We start from the raw sequence: 24,733 nt of genomic DNA, 5'->3' as shown, positions 1-24,733 counted from the left end.
TGCCTGGTTAAATGAAGGTAAAAAATAAAATAAAAATAAAAAAATCTATCATTTGAGAAACCAAGGCTATCGAGTCTGCCGATGAGGATGTGGTGATTGGCCAGATCAATGAATACGGCTGCACAGTAATGTTTCTTATCGATGGCGGTTAAGATATCGTTTAGGACCTTGAGCGTGGCTAAGGTGCAAAGTAGAAACCAGCTCTGAAACCAGATTGCATAGCAGAGAAGGTATGGTGAGATTCGAAATGGTCGGTAATCTGTTTGTTGACGTGGCTTTCGAAGACCTTAGAAAGGCATGGTAGGATAGATATAGGTCTGTAGCAGTTTGGGTCAAGAGTGTCCCCCCCTTTGAAGAGGGGGATGACCGCAGCTGCTTTCCAATCTTTGGGAATCTCAGATGACACGAAAGAGAGGTTGAACAGGCTAGTAATAGGGGTGGCAACAATTTCGGCAGATAATTTTAGAAAGAAAGGGTCCAGATTGTCTAGCCCGGCTGATTTGTAGGGGTCCAGATTTTGCAGCTCTTTCAGAACATCAGCTGAACGGATTTGGGAGAAGGAGAAATGGGGAAGGCTTGGGCGAGTTGCTGTGGGGGGTGCAGTGCTGTTGACCGGGGTAGGAGTAGCCAGGTGGAAAGCATGGCCAGCCGTAGAAAAATGCTTATTGAAATTCTCAATTATGGTGGATTTATCAGTGGTGACAGTGTTTCCTATCTTCAGTGCAATGGGCAGCTGGGAGGAGGTGTTCTTATTCTCCATGGACTTTACAGTGTCCCAGAACTTTTTTGAGTTAGTGTTGCAGGAAGCAAATTTCTGCTTGAAAAAGCTAGCCTTGGCTTTTCTAACTGCCTGTGTATAATGGTTTCTAGCTTCCCTGAACAGCTGCATATCACGAGGGCTGTTCGATGCTAATGCAAGAACGCCATAGGATGTTTTTGTGTTGGTTAAGGGCAGTCAGGTCTGGGGAGAACCAAGGGCTATATCTGTTCCTGGTTCTAAATTTCTTGAATGGGGCATGTTTATTTAAGATGGCATCCTCTACTGACGGGATGAGATCAATATCCTTCCAGGATACCCCGGCCAGGTCGATTAGAAAGGCCTGCTCGCTGAAGTGTTTCAGGGAGCGTTTTACAGTGATGAGTGGAGGTCGTTTGACCGCTGACCCATTACGGATGCAGGCAATGAGGCAGTGATCGCTGAGATCTTGGTTGAAGACAGCAGAGGTGTATTTAGAGGGCAAGTTGGTTAGGATGATATCTATGAGGGTGCCCGTGTTTAAGGTTTTGGGGAGGTACCTGGTAGGTTCATTGATCATTTGTGTGAGATTGAGGGCATCAAATTTAGATTGTAGGATGGCTGGGGTGTTCAGCATGTTCCAGTTTAGGTCGCCTAGCAGCACGAGCTCTGAAGATAGATGGGGGGCAATCAGTTCACATATGGTGTCCAGAGCACAGCTGGGGGCAGAGGGTGGTCTATAGCAGGCGGCAACGGTGAGAGACTTGTTTTTAGAGAGGTGGATTTTTAAAAGTAGAAGTTCTAATTGTTTGGGTATTGTTTGGGTACAGACCTGGATAGTAGGACAGAACTCTGCAGGCTATCTTTGCAGTAGATTGCAACACCGCCCCCTTTGGCAGTTCTATCTTGTCTGAAAATGTTGTAGTTTGGAATTAAAATTTCCTAAGACAGGATTCAGACACAGCTAGAACATCCGGGTTGGCAGAGTGTGCTAAAGCAGTGACTAGAACAAACTTAGGGAGGAGGCTTCTAATGTTAACATGCATGAAACCAAGGCTATTACGGTTACAGAAGTCGTCAAAAGAGAGCGCCTGGGGAATAGGAGTGGAGCTAGGCACTGCAGGGCCTGGAGTAAAATAAGGGTGCGGCTAAAAGCAATAAGAATTGTTCGTCTAGAACGTCTGGAACAGAGAGTAAAAGGAGGTTTCTGGGGGCGATAAAATAGCATCAAGGTATAATGTACAGACAAAGGTATGGTAGGATGTGAATACAGTGGAGGTAAACCTAGGTATTGAGTGATGAAGAGAGAGATATTGTCTCTAGAAACATCATTGAAACCAGGAGATGTCATTGCATGTGTGGGTGGTGGAACTAATAGGTTGGATAAGGTATAGTGAGCAGGACTAGAGGCTCTACAGTGAAATAAGCCAATAAACACTAACCAGAACAAGGCAATGGACAAGGCATATTGACATTAAGGAGAGGCATGCTTAATCGAGTGATCAAAAGGGTCCGGTGTGTGGAGAGGTTGGTTGGGGGTCATGGCGATTTAGACAGCTAGCCAGGCCATCGGTAGCAAGCTAGCATAGGATGGAGGCCTGTTATTAGCCATCTCTTGCGTTCCGTCAGTAGATTAGTGGGGTTCCGTGTGGTAGAGGGGATTAATCAAAATCACACAACAACAACAAAAATAAAAACAATAGATATAGTTATAGAGGCCCAAGAAGAAAAAATAAATAATAATAATAATAAAAATAAATAATTAAATTGTCAGATTGTCTATTCAGATAGCAGCCGATAAGACAGCTAATGGTTAGCAGGCCGCAGATGGGCGTTCAGGTAACGTCGCGACGGAGGAGCCAGCCGGATAACTCCTTCGGGTAGATAACGTCGGTAGTCCAGTTGTGAAGGCCCGGTGGGGCTCCGCGTAGGCAGTAAAACGGGTCCGGATAGGTGACTGCAGCCCAGGAGTGATTGATGGAACTCTTCAGCTGGCTAGCTCCGGAATAATTGGTGTTTTCTCCGGAAACGACGAAAGCCGATAGTCACACGGATAGCAGCTAGCTAGCTGTGAGATCCAGGTATGAATGTCCAGAGTTAGCGGTTGAAATCCAGGGACATGGAGAGAAAATTGGTCCGTTATGTTCCGTTCCGAGCTGCGCTGCGCCGTACAAAACTGGCGATAGATTTTCGAGCTAAAGGAGAGCTGATGACCACAAACTGTGGTTAGCTGAATACTAACGATTTGCCAGTAAAGAAGCTAACTACCTTCTGAACTAGCTTCTGAACTAGCTTCTGATTAGCTTCTGGATTAGCTTCTGGCTAGCTTCTGGCTAGCTCCTGGCTAGCTCCTGGCTAGTTTCTGGCTAGCTTCTTGGAGTTTCTGGCTAGCTTCTTGGAGGATTACAGATTTTAGGTAAATAATACTTTTTTATAAATATAAATTGGTGAGGCGGGTTGCAGGAGAGTGTTTTGAAGATGAGTTTATGGAAAATTAAAAAAATGTATGTGAAAAAAGTTGTAAATATATATATATACGGGACACGACAAGACGAGGACAAGAGACGTCTGAACTGCTATGCCATCTTGGAATAGAACCCAAGACGCCCTGACCAAACTAAAATAGAGACATAAAAAAGGAACTAAGGTCAGGACGTGACAAACGGCAGATTTTTTATGGATTATCTACATAGGCGTGCAGAGGCCCATTATCAGCAAGCATCACTCCTGTGTTCCAATAGCACATTGTGTTAGCTAATCCAAGTTGATAATTTTAAAAGGCTAATTGATCATTAGAAAACTGTTTTGCAATTATGTTAGCACAGCAGAAAACTGTTGTCCTGATTAAAGAAGCAATACAACTACTATGTACTATGCTTCCTTAACAACGTCTACTGTCATTACTCTTGCTCAGCACAACTTAAGAGCATATGAAGCAAAATGACATCCCAAAATGCTTTTTAACATTAAACCATTGTTCCTTTGAAACAATAGCCAACAATAACCAACCTCTTAATACATGGAATAAAGTTTTTGCCTGTAGCTTTTCTTTTAATTAATTTAAATAAACATATTAACAACTTTCCTCAATAGTTTATTCCCCATGTTTACATATACAAACCACAGCAATACAAACTGCATGTAAGCTTTGAGGAAAAAAAGGTTGGTTTGGTAACTGTTAATTATTGTCCTTTTGTTATGTAGACCAAAGAAAATGAACATACTAGCAACAACAGGAGGATGTGGTTTCTTGGGGGCAGAATCATAATGACTGGGAAATAAATACATAATATAAATATATAATGTGACCTCTTCATTAATTGTAGCAGGGAGACTGCTGAGAAGTGTTTCCTCTCACATCGCACCAACACTGCCACCCTCTCTCATCATATTGGAGGAATTTGAGGAAGGAATGGGGGGTCGGGGGGAGAGGGTGTTTGTGTGTGTGGTAAGCGGACTCATTGGCACATTTGCTCATCTCTGGAATGTATTTATCAAACAATTATTTACCTGATATTTTCAACTATTTTTACATGGTGAAATGGTTGTTTATTGTGATGTTTTTAAGTGTTAGTGTATGGGGTACTGATGGTAGATACTGTGTGGGGTACTGATGGTAGATACTGTGTGGGGTATTGATGGTGGATTCTGTATGGGGTATTGATGGTGGATACTGTATGGGGTATTGATGGTAGATACTGTCATGACGTTGCCCTCTTTGGGTACAGCGAGCCCCATCCCCCTCTCCCTGTCTCCTACACCCAGGCTGCTGTGGTCAGAGAGAGGTCGTAAATTCCTGGAGGAGATTATCTCCTCATGGCCACAGTATAGAGACAGGGTGAATTTTCATAGAAGAGAACAAAGGAATTTCTTCCACCTCACAGAACTTGAGGTCCGAACCACATTTATGTTCTGGAGAAGGTATAAAAGATTGGTGGAGAATCCAGCTACGAACTGGTCCGTTTAGTACAATTTTGTGAAACATGGGAGACAATACGGCCACATTACCATAACGCTGTTTATATAATAGCCTCAGATATGAGGCTTACATCTAATTGTTGTATAAGATGAATGAGTGTGGATGATACTGTTTGTGAAATTGTGTAATGTGATTTTGGACTGTTTAATGAAGGAAACTCCAATTCCCTTTGGAGTTTAACAAAATCAATAAAAAACCCACTTTGATAATTCCTCAACAGACCATGTTTCTCTCCATTACAAGAGGACAAAGGTTGCAGACCAGCTTACCTCGATAATGAGAGGGCCAAGGTTTGAGGCGATTGCTGAATCTTTTAACCATCCCACGTGGTTAAACTCTTAGACTATCGATACCGACAGAATAAGAACAAGTCTTTGATATTAATTACTAGTCTGCAGCTAGGAATTCGGTATCATTGAACGCGAAGAACGACAACCGCCGAAAACATCTATCCATAACGACATGAATGAATGTCACTCTGAACTATCCATTCTAACCACGACAGAGAGGGTGGACAAACTCTCCAACAGAAACAAACTTTTCAACAGAGACCCCGACGACACACTGAGTGTAAATATATATATTGATTGCAATTGTTCCCGAATGAGTGAGCGTTCATGTGCAAAGGATTAGCATTTCAATTGTTCTAATTATCAACTATGTGTTGTCTTATCTCCCTTTTGTACACCATGCCGCAATGCCGGGTTTATCCCACTATGGAAACTCCGTTATCATGAGACTGGGTTTGTGCAGATAACCAACAATTTACGACGTTTGGAATGAGACTAACGTGAGGTAAAATAAAGAAGAATTCATTAATCAGAAGACTATTGATCAGATATGAAAATATCTGAAAAGTTATATTAGGAAAATTATAACTTTGTAATCTGAATATTTTCCTTGGTGCCCCGACTTCCTAGTTAATTACAGTTACATGATTAATCAGTTTAATCGCATAATAATAATTACAAGAGTCATTTGATAAAGATTAATCTTCAGTTTAATGATGCCAAAGACATGACAATACTGTATGAGGTATTTATGGTAGATACTGTACTGTATGGGGTATTGATGATGTATTCCGTATGGGGTATTGATGGTAGATACTGTATGAGGTATTGATGGTAGATACTGTAAGGGGAATTGATGGTGGAGATGCTTTAGAGATGGAAAACGTAGTGGCAACATGGGAAAATGTACAAAGATATGCATAGATAGGTCTAACACCTTTTGAAAAAACTTTGTTGTCATCAGTCTGCCATTGTTGTCATTAGTCTGCTCACAAAGTGCTCTAAGTTCAGTTGGTGCCCACTGCTGCTAAAGCAGACCATAACACTATAAGTATGATCTATTCTAGCCTAACGGTCTAAGTGACCCAGGTCACACATTCACAAAGTGACTCAGCACAATGCTGATCTAGGATCAGCCCCCCCCTTCTTAATCATGATTTAAAAGGCTAAATGGGTCCTAGATCAGTACTCCTACTCAGTGGTGTAAAGTACAGTACTTAATTAGAAAAGCTTAAAAGTACTTAGAACATGGTGTAGTTTTTAGGGGTATTCGGATATAAAAAAAATACAAATAATAAATGTGCCGTCGGGTTTTCTTAATATAAGGTATTTTAAATTATTTAAACTTTTATTTTTGATACTTATGTATATTTTAGTAATTCCATTTACTTTTGATACTTAAGAATATTTATAACCAAATACTTCTAGACTTTTACTCAAGTAGTACTGGGTGACTTTCACTTTTACTTGAAGTATTTTCCATTAACGTATATTTACTTTCACTCAAGTATGAAAATTAAATACTTTTTCCACAACTTCTCCTTCTCTGAGATGCTTCGTTTATACAGGTCCAGGAAACTAGTCCAACAAGTAAACACTGTTTTCCAGGATCCGTCTGTTTTTTTAAATACCAATTTGTATTCTTGGCGTGGGTGTAAGACAAGGCTGGCAGTGCTTTGCTCTCAGTCTGGCAAAGTAGGCCTTCATTCTGGGAGCATATCCACTCAGTTTCACTAGGTGGTGCAGCAATTAACTATACACAGTGAAACTGGCTCTTTATTTAAAATCTTCTCTGTAGACAAATGGCTACTTTGTAGTGAAGATGTGAAGGAAAACTTCATGTGAATAAGGTAGATTGACATGTAGATTGACATTAGGGAGGTAATTAAAGCCTACAAAACAGCAAAGTAACATATTTGAAAAAACTTCTTTGCATTTCCATACATTGAATGACTAGAGTATGTATTGTGGATTCTTTGAAGAAACACCACTTTCTTTCAGACTCGGAAATAACAATGTTTATTGCTGCATGTTGGGTTCTGAGGGACTGCATATACTGTAGGCTACATACAAGTTGACAAAAGAGACCAAAAATATACAGAGCTAAAGTTAGACTGTTGCCGTGACAATCTGGCCCAAAGGGATCTGAAAGTAGTGCACTTCATATGGAGTCATTTTGGACACAGGCAACCTGGAAAATAGTTACAGGGGAGAGGAGGGGGATGAATGAGCCAGTTGGAAGCTGGGGATGATTAAGTGGCCATGATGGTATGAGGGTCACATTGGGAATTTAGCCAGGACACCAGGGTTAACACCCCTACTCTTATAATATATTTAGTGACTTTAGAGTGTCAGAACACCCGTTTATGGTCCCATCCGGAAGACAGCACCTTACACAGGGCAATGTCACCAATCACTGCCCTGGGGCATAGGGATCTCCTTAGACCAGAGGGAAGAGTGCCTCCTACTGGCTTTCCAACACCACTTCCAGCAGCATCTGGTCTCCAATCCAGGGACCGACCAGGACCAGCTCTTCTTAGCTTCAGAGGCAAGCCAGCAGGATTACTCAGTCAGCCACCTCAGTGAACATTTTATTTTCCCGTTATGCTCAGCGGTGCAAGTGCACACAGAGGACTAACAATGGACATTCTAATGACTCCCCACACTGATTAGCTTGATAATTTAATTCAAATGGAATAATCACCAAAAATAATGAACAATTAAACACAGTATTTTGAAGTACTGTGCTTCATTTGACTCTTTAAAAGCTTTTAATTTGTCCACATTTCATTGTACATTAATCATGGTTCTAAAGCAGAATCAGATGTCCAATCATATGTAGGCAACAGTAACATCATACCATAATTCAATATACTTCATGCAGATGTAGGATCTTAATTTGACCTTTTGTGATTTACATAAATTCACTGAAAATCCACACTATCACATGATTATATTAACAGTATTGTACTTTTCATGTAGCATTCTTTGGGCCAGCTTATTGCTAACCACCGATCAAGCAACATTGTGGACTAAACGTTAAAATCCTGTTTCTGCAGGATTATTTTGCTGTGACTGAATATTGGTCAAATTAATATCCTACATCTGTATGGAATCCTTTGATGACGACGTATAGTCTTGATGTTTCTGATTCACAGCGTCTAATTAGATTGTACATGTCTTTACTGTAGCAAAGTTTGTTTGATTCCAACACATCCAGTACATCTAGTATGACACTTAAAATGATGTAACCTTTTAAACCCCTTCTCTTGTCTAAACTCTTGCACAATCCTCCTCATTAAGCAAACAACAAGTGGTACATGAGCTGCGTTGGATCAGGCTTTCATTTTGCACCATGTTCTAAGACAATACACAACATCAAGTAGTTGATGGTTATAGAAGGTGGTTGATGGCTATAGAAGGTGGTTGGTGGTTATATAAGGTGGTTGATGGTTATATAAGGTGGTTGATGGTTATATAAGGTGGTTGATGGTTATATAAGGTGGTTAATGGTTATATAAGGTGGTTGATGGTTATATAAGGTGGTTGATGGTTATAGAAGGTGGTTGATGGTTATATAAGGTGGTTAATGGTTATATAAGGTGGTTGATGGTTATATAAGGTGGTTGATGGTTATATAAGGTGGTTGATGGTTATATAAGGTGGTTGATGGTTATATAAGGTGGTTGATGGTTATATAAGGTAGTTGATGGTTATATCAGGTGGTTGATGGTTATAGAAGGTGGTTGATGGTTATATAAGGTGCTTAATGGTTATATAAGGTGGTTGATGGTTATAGAAGGTGGTTGATGGTTACTTTTGTCCTGGCTTGAAAAGTTTTTATTTTCCCCCTATCAGTTTGTAGCTTTTTTATTCAGAGTGGTGGAGGGGTGGGAGGGGGTTGTTTAACCCTCTGTTGTTTCGGGTTGCTTCATATTACAGTATTTGTGGCAGTTCTATTTTCTATTTCATTTTTGCGCTGCGATGGCTGTAGCATTAGACATTGACAGGGGATAGTATTTTCAGATGGCTCTCACAGGGCTACAATTAAGCAACTCAGAGATGGAGGATAGAAGAAGAACATATCATTTTCCCTCCTGCGTGCTTGCACAGGGGTCATCCTCTCTTTCTTTCTTTCTTTCTTTCTCTTTTCTCCTCCTTATCTTCTTTCTTTCCCTCTGTATCAGTCCTCTTCTTCCTACTTCTCCTCTCCTAATACTATGTACTTAAAAGGATCATACAGACACAAGATTCCCTGGAGTTTTGACTGAACACTCTCTCCTCTTTGATTGTTTCGCACAAGCCAGGTTCTTTTGAATTATGTCAATTCGACTCAAAATGGACGTGTAGAATTATATGACTCAACTGGGCTGCAGATCTGGCCTGGGAGTGGCCTAGCCAGTCTCCAGACCTGAACCCAATAGAAAATATTTGGAGGGAGCTGAAAGTTCGTATTGCCCAGCGACAGCCCCAAACCTGAAGGATCTAGAGAAGGTCTGTATGGAGGAGTGGGCCAAAACTTGGTCAAGAACTACAGGAAACGTATGATCTCTGTAAATGCAAACAAAGGTTTCTGTACCAAGTATTAAGTTCTGCTTTTCTGACGTATCAAATACTTATGTCATGCAATAAAATGCTAATTAATTACTTAAAAATCATACAATGTGATTTTCTGGATTTTTGTTTTAGATTCCGTCTCTCACAGTTGAAGTGTACCTATGTAAACAGGTCCACAGTCTTATAAACCATGATCTGACAATGGAAGAGGCTGTTCAGAGAGTACAGCCTAATGTATACAGGTCCACAGTCTTATAAACCATAGTCTTACAATGGAAGAGGCTGGTCGGAGAGTACAGCCTAATGTAAACAGGTCCACAGTGTTATAAACCATGGTCTGACAATGGAAGAGGCTGGTCGGAGAGTACAGCCTAATGTTAACAGGTCCACAGTGTCATCAATTGTGCAAACATTCCATAGGGAAAACCAATAAATATGTACTCGTTCTTTACTTTTCTTCTACTTTACTTTTATTTACTACTTTACCAAACTGTCTGATTCTAGAATAGGCTATGTAAAACAAACTTTATATTTATTTTCTGTGTTACTATATAGAGAATAACGTAACTGGAAAGACATGAAATGACCCACATTCTTGTTTTTGTGGACGAGGCTGGGTTCCATCTGGCCAAAGGCAGGAGGCGTGGCTGCAATCTCATTGGACACCGGGTCACAATTGGCACACCAGGCCAACGTGGGGGCAATATTACAATATGTGTTGCCATTTCTGAGAATGCTGTGAGCACACATATTCCACACATTGGGCCCTGTAACACCCAACTTCTCCTGGCCTTCCTAAATACTTTACAGAACACGAACAAGGTTTAGTTAGACCAGATTTGCCAAATTATGTAATTGTGTGTGTCGTGTCTTTACTATCATTAAATCATGTAACTGTAATTAACTAGGAAGTCGGGGCACCAAGGAAAATATTCAGATTACAAAGTTATAATTTCCCAATATAACCTTTCAGATATTTTCATATCTGATCAATAGTCTTCTGATTAGCGAATTATTTATTTTACCTCACGTTAGTCTCATTCCAAACGTCGTAAATGGTTGGTTATCTGCACGAACCCAGTCTTCACTATGAGTCATCCATACATCAATTGTCTTAAATCATTTACTTATTAACTAACTAAACAATCACAGAAGTGCACAAACAAACAAAGTAAATATGGGTACAAGAAATGATAGGAGAATGTACCCTAGTGGGCTAAACCGACATGGGGGCTTGTTAGACAAAAGGGAAGTGGGGGTCGACTAAGAAGTCACTACAGAGTTAATAATTATACCAATAATCCTTTGTACATTAACGCTCACTCATTCGGGAACAATTGCAATCAATATATATATTTACGCTCTGTGTGTCGTCTTGATCGCTGTTGAAAAGTTAGTTTCTGTTGGAGAGTTTTCGTCCTCTCTCTCTCTCTCTCTCTCTCTCTCTCTGTGTGGTTAGGATGAATCGTTCAGAGTGACATTCATTCGTTTCGTTATAGAATGGATGTTTCGGCGGTTGTCGTTCTTCGCGTTCAATGATATCCCGAATTCCTAGCTGCAGACTAGTATAATATCGAAGACTTTTTCTTATTCTGTCGGTATCGATAGTCTAAGAGTTTAGCCACGTGGTATAGTTAAAAGATTCAGCAATGGTCTGCAACCTTCGTCCTCCTGTGATTGAGAGAAACATGGTCTAGTGATAATTTCTCAAAATTGGGGTTTTATTCAGAATTGCAGAAAAGGGGCTGTCCCAGGATGCCTGACCCTAACTGGGCTCATAGGCGGTCCTTTGTGTCACGGCCGTCCTCCTCTTCATCTGAAGAGGAGAGGCGAGAAGGATCGGACCAAAATGCGGCGTCGTAAGTGTCCATGGTAAATCTTTAATAAAGCAAGTACTGACACTGTATACAAAACAATAAACAAATGACGACCGTGAAGCTACAACATAGACAATCACCCACAAACAAAATAAATACAAAACAAAGGAAATAAAGGTCAGAACGTGACACTTTGATTTAGTTCAACTCAAAAGGGAATTGGAGTTTCCTTCATTAAACAGTCCAAAATCACATTACACAATTTTACAAACAGTATCATACCCAATCATTCATCTTATACAACAATTTGATGTCAACCTCATATCTGAGGCTATTATATAAACAGCGTTATGGTATTGTGGCCACACCGTCTCCCATGAGCTTCCCCAAGTTGTACCAAATGGACCAGTTCGTAGCTGGATTCTTCACCGATCTTTTATACCTTCTCCGGAACATGAAATTTGTCCGGACCTCAAGTTTGTGAGGTGGAAGAAATTCCTTTGTTCTCTATGAAAATTCACTCTGTCTCTTAAACTGTGTGGCCATGAGTCAAGGTCTTCTCCTCAGGAATTTATGATCTCTCTCTGACCACAGCAGCCTAGTTGAAGGAGGCAAGGGGGAGGCAGGGAGAGGGGGATCGGGCTTGCTGTACCCAAAGAGGGCAACGTCATGACATACCCCCCCTGGTGGTTTGGATCTTGTTTGTCCTGCAAGTAACAAATCAATGCAACAGGTGTGACAGAGATGGTCACAGAGCAGAGGACTGGTGTTTTAAAGACGAAATTTGTCACAAATGCAGTAGAAGTGGGCACATTCAAAGAGCATGCAGAGCATGCAGAGCATGCAGAGCATGCAATTCAGTCACAACAGGAAAACTGAAAAATTGAAAGGGTCTGTGAATGCACTAGCAGAGAACAGTGGCAGTGATTCAGATGAACGATTAATTGGTACAATGGAGTTAAACACAGTGACTTCTCCCAGCAGTAGCATAATATGGTTGACACCAGATATCGAAGGCAAACCCCTCAAAATGGAGCTGGACACAGGATCTGCAGTGTCTATAATTTCCACTACTGTCTACAATGAGCACTTCAAGGCTATCAAACTGAAAGAACACAAATGTGTTGCTGAAGACCTACTCAGGAGAGAGATTGAGCCCAATGGGGGGGCATTGCAGGTCAGTGTGTGGTATGGGGAACTGGCCCCCCATTATTTGTCAGGGAATGGTTTTCAAAAGTAAAGCTGAACTGGTGTGACTTGAAAATGCTCCACACGTTCCAGTCCAAAGAGAATGGCACAGACCAAACACTGGAACACTTGCAGAAGAAATACAACACAGTGTTCAGTGATCAGATGAGAACAGTAAAAGGCTTCACAGCCAAACTTGTACTGCGAGATGACGCAACCCCGAAATTCTGCAAAGCCAGATCTGTTCCATACTCCCTGAGACCAAAGGTGGAAGCGGAAATCGATCACTTACAGGATACAGGGATCCTGACGAAAGTAGACAGAAGCGAATGGGCCACACCCATAGTTTCTATTGTGAAGAAAGACGGGTCTGTTAGAATGTGTGGGGACTTCAAGGTAACTGTGAATTCAATGTTGCATGTGGACCAATACCCCCTACCACGTCTGGATGACATCTTTGCTGCACTAGCTGGTGGGAAACACTTCAGTAAAATCGATCTGAAACAGGCTTACCTGCAGCTACCGGTTGAAGAGAGCTCCAAACAGTACCTGACAATAAACACACACAAAGGTCTATACAGGTATAACCGCCTGGTTTTTGGCATTGCATCGGCCCCAGCCATTTGGCAACGAACTATTGACCAGATTTTGCAAGGAATCCCAGGAACCCAATGTATCCTGGATGACATGATCATAACAGGACGCACCGACAAAGAGCACCTGTCTAACCTGGAAGATGTCCTGAAAAGACTGAAAGAGTATGGTCTACAGGCAAACTTACAGAAGTGTGAGTTCTTCAAAGACAAGATTGTCTTCTGTGGACATGAAAATGACTGCAATGGATTGCACAAAACACAGGACAAAATTGAGGCAGTGGTACAGGCACCACGACCACAAAATATCACAGAAGTGAGATCTTTCACGGGACTGATCAATTACTACAGAAGATTCCTCCCAAACCGTTCAGCAGTACTCCAGCCTCTAAATCAGCTCCTGGAAAAGAATAGGACATGGCGGTGGACAGAGCAGTGTGAAAATGCATTTCTGGAGGCAAAACGGCTCATAACATCTGAACAGGTCCTGATGCATTACAACCCTGAAATGCCAGTGAAATTGGCTTGTGATGCGTCCCCTTATGGCTTAGGGGCCGTCCTTTCACACACACTGAAAGATGGGTCAGAGAGGCCAGTTGCATTCACGTCACGAACATTGAATGATGCAGAGAAAAACTACTCACAAATCGACAAAGAAGCACTGGCACTAGTGTGGGGCGTCAATAAATTCCACCCATACCTATATGGCAAGCGTTTCACACTGGTTACAGATCACCAGCCGTTGCGGGATCGAGGCACCACCAGTACAGAGCCTGCTGAGAAATGGCAGCAGGCAGGTGTGAGTGCATCTGCATGCACAGTGAGGCTTTTGGAGGATGTCCTGGTGTCAAGAAGGGCAGCAAAGAAGCCACTTCTCTCCAGGAAAAACATCAGACAGACTGATATTCTGCAAAAGGTACAGGGATTGGACTGCTGAGGACTGAAGTCATTTTCTCTGAATCTCCTTTCCTATTGTTTGGGGCATCCAGATAAAAGCTTGTCCGGAGAAAACAAGTTGAGCGCTACCATCAGTTCTGTGTCATGCCAACAGTAAAGCATCCTGAGACCATTCATGTGTGGGGTTGCTTCTCAGCCAAGGGAGTGGGCTCACTCACATTTTTGCCTAAGAAAATAGCCATGAATTAAGAATGGTACCAACACATCCTCAGAGAGCAACTTCTCCCAACCATCCAGAAACAGTTTGGAGACGGACAAGCCTTTTCCAGCGTGATGGAGCACCTTGCCGTAAGGCAAAAGTGATAACTAAGTGGCTCGGGGAACAAAACATAGATATTTTGGGTCCATGGCCAGGAAACTCCCCAGACCTTAATCCCATTGGGAACTTGTGGTCAATCCTCAAGAGGCGGGTGGACAAACAATAACCCACAAATTCTAAGCATTGATTATGCAAGAATGGGCTGCCATCAGTCAGGATGTGGCCCAGAAGTTAATTGAAGTTAATTGAAGTTAATTGACAGCATGCCAGGGCGGATTGCAGAGGTCTTGAAAAAAAAGGGTCAACACTGCAAATATCGACTCTGCATCAACTTCATGTAATTGTCAATAGAAGCCTTTGACACTGATGAAATGCTTGTAATTATACTTCAGTATCCATAGTAACATCTGACAAAAATATCTAAAGACACTGAAGCAGCAGACTTTGTAAAAATTAATATTTGTGTCATTCTCAAAGCTTTTGGCCATGACTGTATATGACATGTAAGAAATATGTAAAAATGGACATGCAAATGTGAATTTTCTAAGAGACATGTAACACATTGCTACAAACATAAATTGCCTGTATACATACAAATGTGCATATTCCTTTTCAGTATTGACTTTTCCCAGTAAACTTTTACCTACTGTGGAAATCGGTAAATAAAAGCTCAGTGTGATACACAATAACATTCAGCTAGACAACACTGACATTCTTGTATAGTGCATTAAGCCGTCAGTGTCAACAAAAATGTAGAACAAAGCTGAAATTTGTATATAACAAACATTTACAAGGTTGACTGCCATGGTGAAAAAACATCGAAACATTTTGACCAGTACGGCTCACACGATGACATTTTTTTTTATTCAGGGTACTAATTTTGCCAATTTACTGACACAATAATTCGATTTTGAAGCATAAATGAAATGTTTTGGGTGAGTTTCTACATTTTGCAGACATGGAATAGAGTTGTGATGTCCCATAAAACAGTTGTGACAATTGCACTTAAAGTTTCGAGAATGTTAAGACAGTTTTAAAAAATGAGTGAAAGCGATTGGGAAAAACTGTAATACACTTGTACATGTGCGAAATAGGACGAATATGAGCACCCAAATTATTATTTTTATAAAAATCACATGGAATTAGATATACTGTATTCTGAAGAGTGTATTCTACTCCTTTCACTGGAGAAAAACATCCTACTGGCCTTGTTCATTTATCAAACGAAAGGTCAGAAAACAATCTTGAGCGTTTTATCCTGTCAAGGATAGGATGCTTAGAAGACAAGTACAGAATTATGGCATTTCCTTGTTTGATATTATCCCTGGTAAAAAAATAATAATATATATAAACAATTGTTTCTCTGTTCTTTCGTCTTTACACTTTGTGAGAAGCTTCTGTGTCTGTGTGCTGTCTGAGAGTAAGTATCCCTGTTAGTAAACACTATTCGAGCAATACTCAATAATTGGTTTCAGAGATAAGGTCTGCCTTGTTCACAATGGGGATAACTCAATCCCTGATCTTGTTAGAGAGCTTTTAGGGGATAGAGAGGATCGACAGACTCTGAGTCCAGCCTCCTGTTTTTATCTCGCGGACACCATCTTCTCTCCGATGGCTCGCCTTAAACCCCATAATGGTCTCGGGAAAGATTACATTAAGCATTCTACTACGAATCTGATGAAAAGATTGTACAGCTAGCCAGCCACATACAATGAGACGAGGACAAAACGGCACTGTCTGACTGTCTGCTCGCTTGGATGTTTACAGTTTCTTCACACGTCTTTCTGTACTACAGTAATTTGAGCTAGCCAAGCAGCCGTAAAGGCTACCATTGCAGTGAGATTTGCAATTCAGTCCTTCATTTCAATCATTGTGACTTGTGTATTTTAGCAGTGTGTAAAAACAGTTTCATGTCAGTGGTCGACCCATGGTCCTGGGAGGTCCCCAGGGAGGGAGTTAAGGAAAGTATTAAGGAAAGTAACATCATTATTTCATCAAGCGGAGTAAATGTTTTCAGCTTTTGTGGCCAGGGCTTGATATAAAAATCGATGCGGTGGATATTGAACCGTGGCCTCCCCTGAGGGAGCACTGGATGTAACGGATCTCTGTCTTCTCTGTCTCCAGGTTTATACATTCATCTGGCAGGGTTTTGACATTATAGTACACTTTAGAAATATACCAATTACACCAGACTCAATGCTGATGTACAGTATCACATGTGTAAAAGGCTTATAGGTGATTATGTTGGTTCAGAAGCACCCGTCGGCACCATACTAGGTAGCAGGCAGTTATTGTGTTGAATTATTTGAAGTACCATGAAGCAGGGCTTCCAAAACTCAGTCCTTGGGTCCCCCCACCCCCAACTCATCAAGCTTTGAGTATTTGAATCAGATGTTTAGTGCTAAGGCAAAAACTAAAACGTGCACCCAGTTCTTGAGCTCTGTTTATTGAAGCAGCTTTGGGTCATCTTAGGAGGTATAACAATTCCCGGGGGGGACTGTAGAGAGACCCCTATCCTAGCTCCCCCCACCCCTCCCTTCCTTTTTGAGTATTTTCTTAGCCATCTCAAATATGACAAATATTAATATTACCGTGCAACATGAACCCGCATGCTGCTAGGGTTTATCTCTATGTTACATGACCTGGTCGTGAACCTCCTTACGAACCTTCTTACTCTACTGGGGTGTTCTGAGGAGAGATCTAGTTTGTCTGGTGCATTTCCTCAAGTGTTAGTGTTAGTGGGGAAGCATCGCCCTCTTAGAAGTCATTTAGCTTCAAAGTCCTACCCTTTAACTACTTACCACAGTTTGGAAACCAAATCTGTATGTACAGTATGCTCACTTAATCTGTTTTTCAGGAGTCATTTCACTGGACAATCTGTGCCAAAGTGACAGTAGCTGTGAAGGGCTGGACATTTGGGTTTGGAGCCCAGTTGGTACCCAGTTGATTTGATTTGACGTTGGAAGGGAAGCTCTACAGAAAGAGAGAGACGGTCTGGCGGTACAGATCGACCCCTGTTATCAGTCTGTTATCCCAAGCAGACCTCTCTCTCTCTTTCTCTATATCTCTCTCTGTATCTATTTATCGCTCGCTCCCTCGCTTGCTTAATTGCCAAGTAGGGTAGAAAGTGCTTCACAGATTACAGCATCCAGGAGGGCCAACTATGATGATGCTGTCCTGTGTCACGGGTCCATGTTTTGCACAGAGAGTCATAGAGAATGTTTGGTAACATTTCAAATTACACTCCCCCTATACTCTTACCCCTAAAAAGCATAGCACTGATAATGGCACCAGGTGTCAATCTGCAGTGACAAAATGTCTAGTCGCCAAGTGTTAATTATACCATCCGATTCAATTCTTAGATTGTGAAAGATATTTTGCAAGACATTTTTATGTCCAAGGGTTGACTGTACATTTTACCCAGGTATCCCTTGTCATGCAATCGCATTGTCTCTCTTTAATGCTTGTAAAGTAAAACATCTTGTCTCTGAATCACAGTCATCATATTCCGTCATAAAACACAATGTGTGACAGGGAGAGGATCGAGGCAAGAGAAACCATAAGGTCTCTCAGACAGTTTACAACACTGTACTGTCATGTGTTCCACCGCCTACACTGCAACCCTCTGTGTAACGTTATGCAAATTCAAAACAATGAAAACAGATGAACACAACACAGCTCGATTGGTAGGTTTGAAGCGGAACTTTTATTTTGGAATAATATTCGGCCGCGTTAACGTACTCCGGGATCTCATTACGTCATGAGGGACGAGGCATGTTACGGTGGTCATTGCCATGTCATGCTAATTGCTAATGTTTTCCAACCATGTAAATGAATTAAACACACACATTAGTTGAGCTTTAATGGGTGCTTCCATGTTGTATAAGCAAAGCCTTCACCGGACATTGCACGCGTAGATGCATCAATTCTCAAAACTAGGGTTAAAGGGTTTATAAGCACACAAGGCTCACCATCGTGGAGACGGCTTCTGTCTTTCCTTTAAACATCTAGCAGTATTGTCTCATTACTATGTATCTCATGTGTCGACGGTTCAGAGTTTCGTTTAGCAATTACAAACCGACAATTAACATTACCTCATCACGTATTGATAATGTCAGAGCGTGTCACAATGAGCTGGAGTAGTGTGTTATGATTGGCTGACCATCATGGGGAATTTGCCACTGAAACCTCTCGCTGACAAGCGGTTGATGGACTCCATTGGTAAATGAGAGAATTGCAGTGACAGTCATCTCGTCACAGCTATTTGTCCACATGTTCATTTTAATATGCTTTCCCACGGAATATAACCCTGAAACCAAAAAGGACATGACTTATCTAATCATCAACTAAATTATTGAGAGAAGGTTGACATTGCCATCCTAAGCCTATTACTTCTCTCCTCAAACCTAGAATAAGTCCACACTGGAGGTTTTGTAGAGAAAAACATTAATAGACAGAGTGAAGATTTTTCTGTTTTAGGAATGTGGTCCTAAGTGGTCAGGACACAATGTTCATGGGCCATTTAGTTGTAAACACATCACTTCTGATGCCATCTGTTTTCCTTCAAGATGAAATCAAATCCCACAATGCACTGTAATTAGACATGGGGAGAAAGTCCCCTCCGTCGCTCTGGTTTGTGAAAAATAATAACATTTAAGATATCCACGGGAGTCCCGTACTCACATGGTAAGGGTTCTCATGTCATCCTGACAAACTTGATCTAAAGGACAAATGTTGTCAACAAGGCATTCAAACAACTTTCAAATCCGACCTACTTCAAATCTGTTGAATAATTATAGTTTTCCCTAAATCATCTGTGGAAGATCAGCCAGATGTCAAGTTAATTAGTACCCTGAATAAGCTTTTTTTTCATAGTCAGAGTTTCAGTTCACAATACCAACTATGAATGGTGAAACATGGGGAACACTATACGCCAAAAAACAACGTGGAGGGCCATGGGTTAAACCTCTGACAGGCAAGAGTCAGTTGAAAAATTGCACAAAGTGGTGCAGGAACGATCATTTCTGGAGGCAAAGAATGTGAATAATAGTCATTGCTGCAGTGAATCATCATCAGAAAGTGAAAAACAAGTGGAGAGAGGGGAGATGGAAGTGGAGCCGGTGGTGGGGTGGAGTGAACAGGGGAGGGAGGAGACGGTTGGAGAGATGAGAGAGAAGAGAACAAATTGGATTGTGCCTTCGACGGGTATTTATGGTTCAGATTGTGTACGAGTTGGGAGAAAATGTGAGGATTTAAGGGATGAGGTGTGTGATGAAGGAGGGATGATGAGGGGAGCTGGAGTGATGTCTTGTGTGGATCTCTCGATTTCGGTAGGAATTCAGCCCGTGTGAAAAGCAAAAGAAATCTGAGGATGCGGAAAGAAGACCACATTGGCTATGACAAAAGTGTGGGAACACCAACTAAAGCACAATGGTGAGGATATGATAGGAGCGGATAGAGAGGGAGGGAGTGGGCCGGGGTTCAAGGTTGTTGCCTGGATAGGACTAGAGTGTTGTTAGAAGTGAAGAAGGATACCTGAGGAAAGAATGTCAATAAAAGTGTTTTGACATTAGAAAAATGTGATGTGACATTGTCTTGCTCTTTTGGATGGAGAAGGTACTGAAGGAAACAATTAACTTGTTGAAATGGGTTAATGATTTGCCAAGGCCTATTGTGCTGTTAAAGAAAGTACATTGCAGTTTATTAGTATGTATTTTATTAAACAGACTTTTTAAAATAATAAATGATACACTCATCAGCCATTGAATGCCTTCAACATATGACCCCTCATGGATTTGAATTCATAATACATTTTGAGTCCTTCTCTCATCTCCTTTGTATAACCACAAAGTACAGTGCTCTTACACACTGAGAGGAAGAGCCTTGGATCTCAGCAGTTTTTTGTGAACGTAATGGATTCATTGCTGCTCTACTCACATTCAAGCCCAAGGCAATGTTTAGTCACTTCATTAAAATGGGACACAAACGGAGAGTCCTGTAGTTTCTGCTCCATTTGACTCTGAGAAGTTCAGCCGGAATTGTCCTACTAGAGCTACACTAAAGATCCAGTGTCTTTGAGATTCTCTACTGGAGAACAAGGGTGATGTGAAATTACTACAACTCATGAGAGATGTGAAGCTAAACAGTTAACATCTATGTGTGTAGAGATTCTCAAATTCAAAAAAAATTCTCAAATTAATAACTATGCTAATATGATCAATATAAGTAAATGTAACGGATGTGAAACGGCTAGCTAAGTTAGCGGTGCGAGCTAAATAGCGTTTCAGTCGGTGACGTCACTTGCTCTGAGACCTTGAGTAGTGGTTCCCCTTGCTCTGCAAGGACCGCGGCATTTGTGGAGAGATGGGTAACGATGCTTCGAGGGGTGACTGTTGTTGATGTGTGCAGAGGGTCCCTGGTTCACGCCCGGGTATGGGCGAGGGGATGGTCTAAAGTTATACTTTTACATTGGTGCCATGACCCGGATCACTGGTTGCTGCGGAAAAGGAGGAAGGTCAAAAGGGGGGTGAGTGTAACAGATGTGAAACGGCTAGCTTAGTTAGCGGTGCGAGCTAAATAGCGTTTCAGTCGGTGACGTCACTTGCTGGGTAATCGAGATGGGTAACGATGCTTCGAGGGGTGACTGTTGTTGATGTGTGCATAGGGTCCCTGGTTCGGGCCCAGGTATGGGCGAGGGGATGGTCTAAAGTTATACTTTTACATAAAGAGCATTACAGGGGGTTGCTTGAGACTATTTACTGAAGAACTCTGATTATGAAAAATGATCACAACTCTCAACTTATGAAAGATTGAGAATGACATGAAAAAGTGTACATCTGTGTACCAAGAGTTCATTATGTCTCTGACGATTCCACTTTTTCGTATATGACAGGAAAAACAGAATGCATTGACATTCCCATTTCAAACCCCTTGGTAAACAGCTCACACCATCTGTTCCTAAATCCAATGAATTACCTTTCAGGGGAATACATGTTGAAATGCTATGGCTCCCAGTTTGCCAGAGGCATGGAGCTCCCAAAGCCTTTCTCTCCATGTTCCTGACATGGTTTGGGCAGGAAGCCGACAGTGACAGAAAATTGGTGTATGGAAGTGGCTTCGTTTCATGTCTCTCTGATTGGATTGTAGAATTGACTTGGGAGTGTAAGGCTGCGTAAGACCATAGACATGCTAGATAACCCCGCCCTTGATGTTGTTTCGATGTTGTCTCCAAAGTCTATATTGTATTAATTGAGTTTATCCTTCTCTGAATCTTCTGATCATTAAAACAAACATATACTGTATGTTGGCAGGATGCGTCTCAAGAACCATAAATGTGTCTGAGCTTGTAAAGAGACTTCTAAGAATGTGTTTTGATGTGTGTAGCACTGGAGAAATATAGAGTGGGTTTAAGACCATTTTCAACTCTGGATGGAGATAGTATTTTGTGATATTTAATGCGTTAACACAAGATTCAGTCTTTGAAATTGACTAAGGAGTAGAGCGGAAGGGAGAAACTACTCAGAGAGGATGTAAATGTGGTTTAATGTGAGAGAGGACAGCAAGAAGGTGGAGGACACCCTCAGGTGGTTGGCAAAGACGAACAGGAGGAAAGTCTGTGACCAGCATGATAGAAGGACAGAGGGAAGAACAGAGAGCAGAAAAATGAAACATGTTGAAGAAGTACACAAGTATCATCTGCATAGGAGTGATAGGAGGAAACTGGGAAAGGCAGTGAGATGTCCCAGTGAGTGGGTGTCGAGTGGGAAAAAACAGCGCTGAGAACAGAGCTCTGGGGTACTCCAGTGTACTGAGGTTAATGAACAGAGCAATAATCTCCAGGAGGCCAGATGAAGTGAATGCCATTGGAAGAGTGGAGAGGAGAGCAGACCTGCATTTAGCCTACTGCCGGGTTCAGAGATCTGCACCACAGCGGGAAATTGAGAGCAAAAAACTAAAATAGTAATTTTTTAGGTTTTCAAAAAGAAGGGTGACATCTTTGTTCTGTACACCCCTATATGTTGAGGACATAGAGATCAATGAATAAAAAAAATTGTTGCACCAAATCCCTGGATATCATTGAATGTTTTTGTCGCTTGGGAACTTCGAATGTGGACTGTACGCATCTGAAACCACCCTGCTTCAGGCTTGGGCAGTGGCTATGGTCAATTGATAAGGAAGCCACAACAATCAAGTCAAGTGTAGTGGCTTCATTATCAATTGACCATAGCCATAAAATTATAGAAAGTCCCATATAGGAAGAGAGTCCATCGATCTGTATCAGAGTTGAAGTGTTCAGGTGTTCAACTTCCAAAAATGTCAAGAGTTTGACATCCAGAAATGTAAGAGTACAACATCCAAGAATCAGAGGTGCACATGATTCAAAGATGGAGCACTGCGTGTGTGTGTGTCTCAATCAGCCGCCTATGTCCCCCCAGTATTAAAGTGATGAATGGCAATTCAATCACTGAGATTTCATGACACTGCATGCAAGTTCACCTAGTGCAAAATGAGTAAAAAGCATTAAAAGTAGCAGTAGAAAACCTCTATTGAAAACAACCATCTTGAGCGATTCCCAGAGTGCTTCCACAGCAACAACAGCAAGAGTAACAACAAAGGAATGCAAACATTAATTATATTACTGTTTCACACACAGTTGTTGAGTAGGACCTATTTTTCCACAGTTCCAGACAGTTGGTGACTTCTCGCGTGGGGATTTGCTGCTGTAATATACGTGCACTGAACGAGTGAAAAAATGAAAGGGCATTTGTAAATGAGCCTTGTCAGTCATTTGTTGTATTTACTCTGCATGTTCACACAGCGAGTTCATATTGTCAAGCTACGTTTAATTTTGCGGTGGTTAAATATGAGATCAATTCACCTAGGGTGAGCCATATGAATTGGGTCCCTGTTGTAGCCCTGTCCTCATCTCTTTCAGTCACATTTAACTCATATACAGTGACTTGCAAAAGTTTTCACCCTCCCCCTTGGCATTTTTTTCTATTTTGTTACCTTACAACCTAGAATTAAAATAGATTTTTGGAGGGGATGCAAAATATTTTTGGTGACACAAACAAGAAACTGAACTTGAGTGTGCATAACTAGCCACCTTTTCAACAATTACAACTGCAAGTCTCTTAGGGCATGTCTCTATAAGCTTGGAACATCTAGCCACTGGAATTTTTGCACATTCTTCAAGGCGCGACTTCTCCAGCTCCTTCAAGTCGAATGGGTTCTGCTGGTGTACAGCAATCCTTAAGTCATATCACAGATTCTCAATGGGATTGAGGTCTGGGCTTTGACTAGGCCATTCCAAGACATTTAAATGTTTCCCCTTAAACCACTCGAGTGTTTCTTTAGTAGCATGCTTAGAGTCATTGTCCTGCTGGAAGCTGAACCCCCGTCCCAGTCTTAAATGTCTGGAAGATTGAAACAGGTTTCCCTCAAGAATTTCCCTGTTTTTAGCGCTATTCATCATTCCTTCAATTCTGACCAGTTTCCCAGTCCCTGCCAATGGAAAACATCCCCACAGCATGATGCTGCCACCACCCTGCTTCACTGTGGGGATGGTATTCTCGGCGTGATGAAAGATGTTGGGTTCGCGCCAGACATAGCATTTTCCTTGATGGCCAAAAAGCTCAATTTTAGTCTCATGTGACCAGAGGACCTTCTTCCATATGTTTGGGGAGTCTCCCACATGCCTTTTGGTGAACAACAAATGTGTTTGCTTCTTTATTTCTTTAAGCAATGGCCTTTTCTGGCCACTCTCTGGAGTGTACGGCTTAAAGTGGTCCTATGGACAGATACTCCAATCTCCGCTGTGGAGTTTTGCAGCTACTTCAGGGTTATCTTTGGTCTCTTTGTTGCCTCTCTGATTCATGCCCTTCTTGCCTGGTCTGTGAGTTTTGGTGGGCGGCCACATGAGATCATGTGACAGATCATGTGACACTTAGATTGGACACAGGTGGACTTGATTTAACTAATTATGTGACTTCTGAAGGTAATTGGTTGCACCAGATCTCATCTCATCATAGCTAAGGGGGTGAATACATATCACACACCACTTTTACGTTTTTCATTTTGTAGAATTTTTTTAAATAACTATTTTTTTTCATTTTACTTCACCAATTTGGACTATTTTGTGTATGTCCATTACAAATAAAAATCCATTTAAATTACAGGTTGTAATGCAACAAAATAGGAAAAAACGCCAAGGGGGATGAATACTTTTGCAAGGCAATGTAGCAGTAGACTGGGAAACTAAATAGGAAAAACACAGTCCTGCAAGATGGACAACGTTTTCTCACCCCTTCTTCTGCTAGGTTGCCAAAACAGAGATAGTTCCCAAATTGTTGAAGCA

The 24,733-nt window shown here is 41.5% G+C and overlaps 1 protein-coding gene across 2 annotated transcripts in view; it reads left to right on the top strand.

The window, feature by feature from the left end:
• LOC109877959 (VPS10 domain-containing receptor SorCS3) overlaps positions 1-24,733 on the top strand; it is a 205,722-nt gene that overhangs the window by 49,826 nt on the left and 131,163 nt on the right. The gene's annotated exons all lie outside the window — the stretch shown is intronic.

This window comes from Oncorhynchus kisutch, linkage group LG20, assembly GCF_002021735.2.
Source record: "Oncorhynchus kisutch isolate 150728-3 linkage group LG20, Okis_V2, whole genome shotgun sequence".
Lineage (NCBI taxonomy): Eukaryota > Metazoa > Chordata > Actinopteri > Salmoniformes > Salmonidae > Oncorhynchus > Oncorhynchus kisutch.
This window is presented reverse-complemented; position numbering and strand designations above follow the sequence as displayed.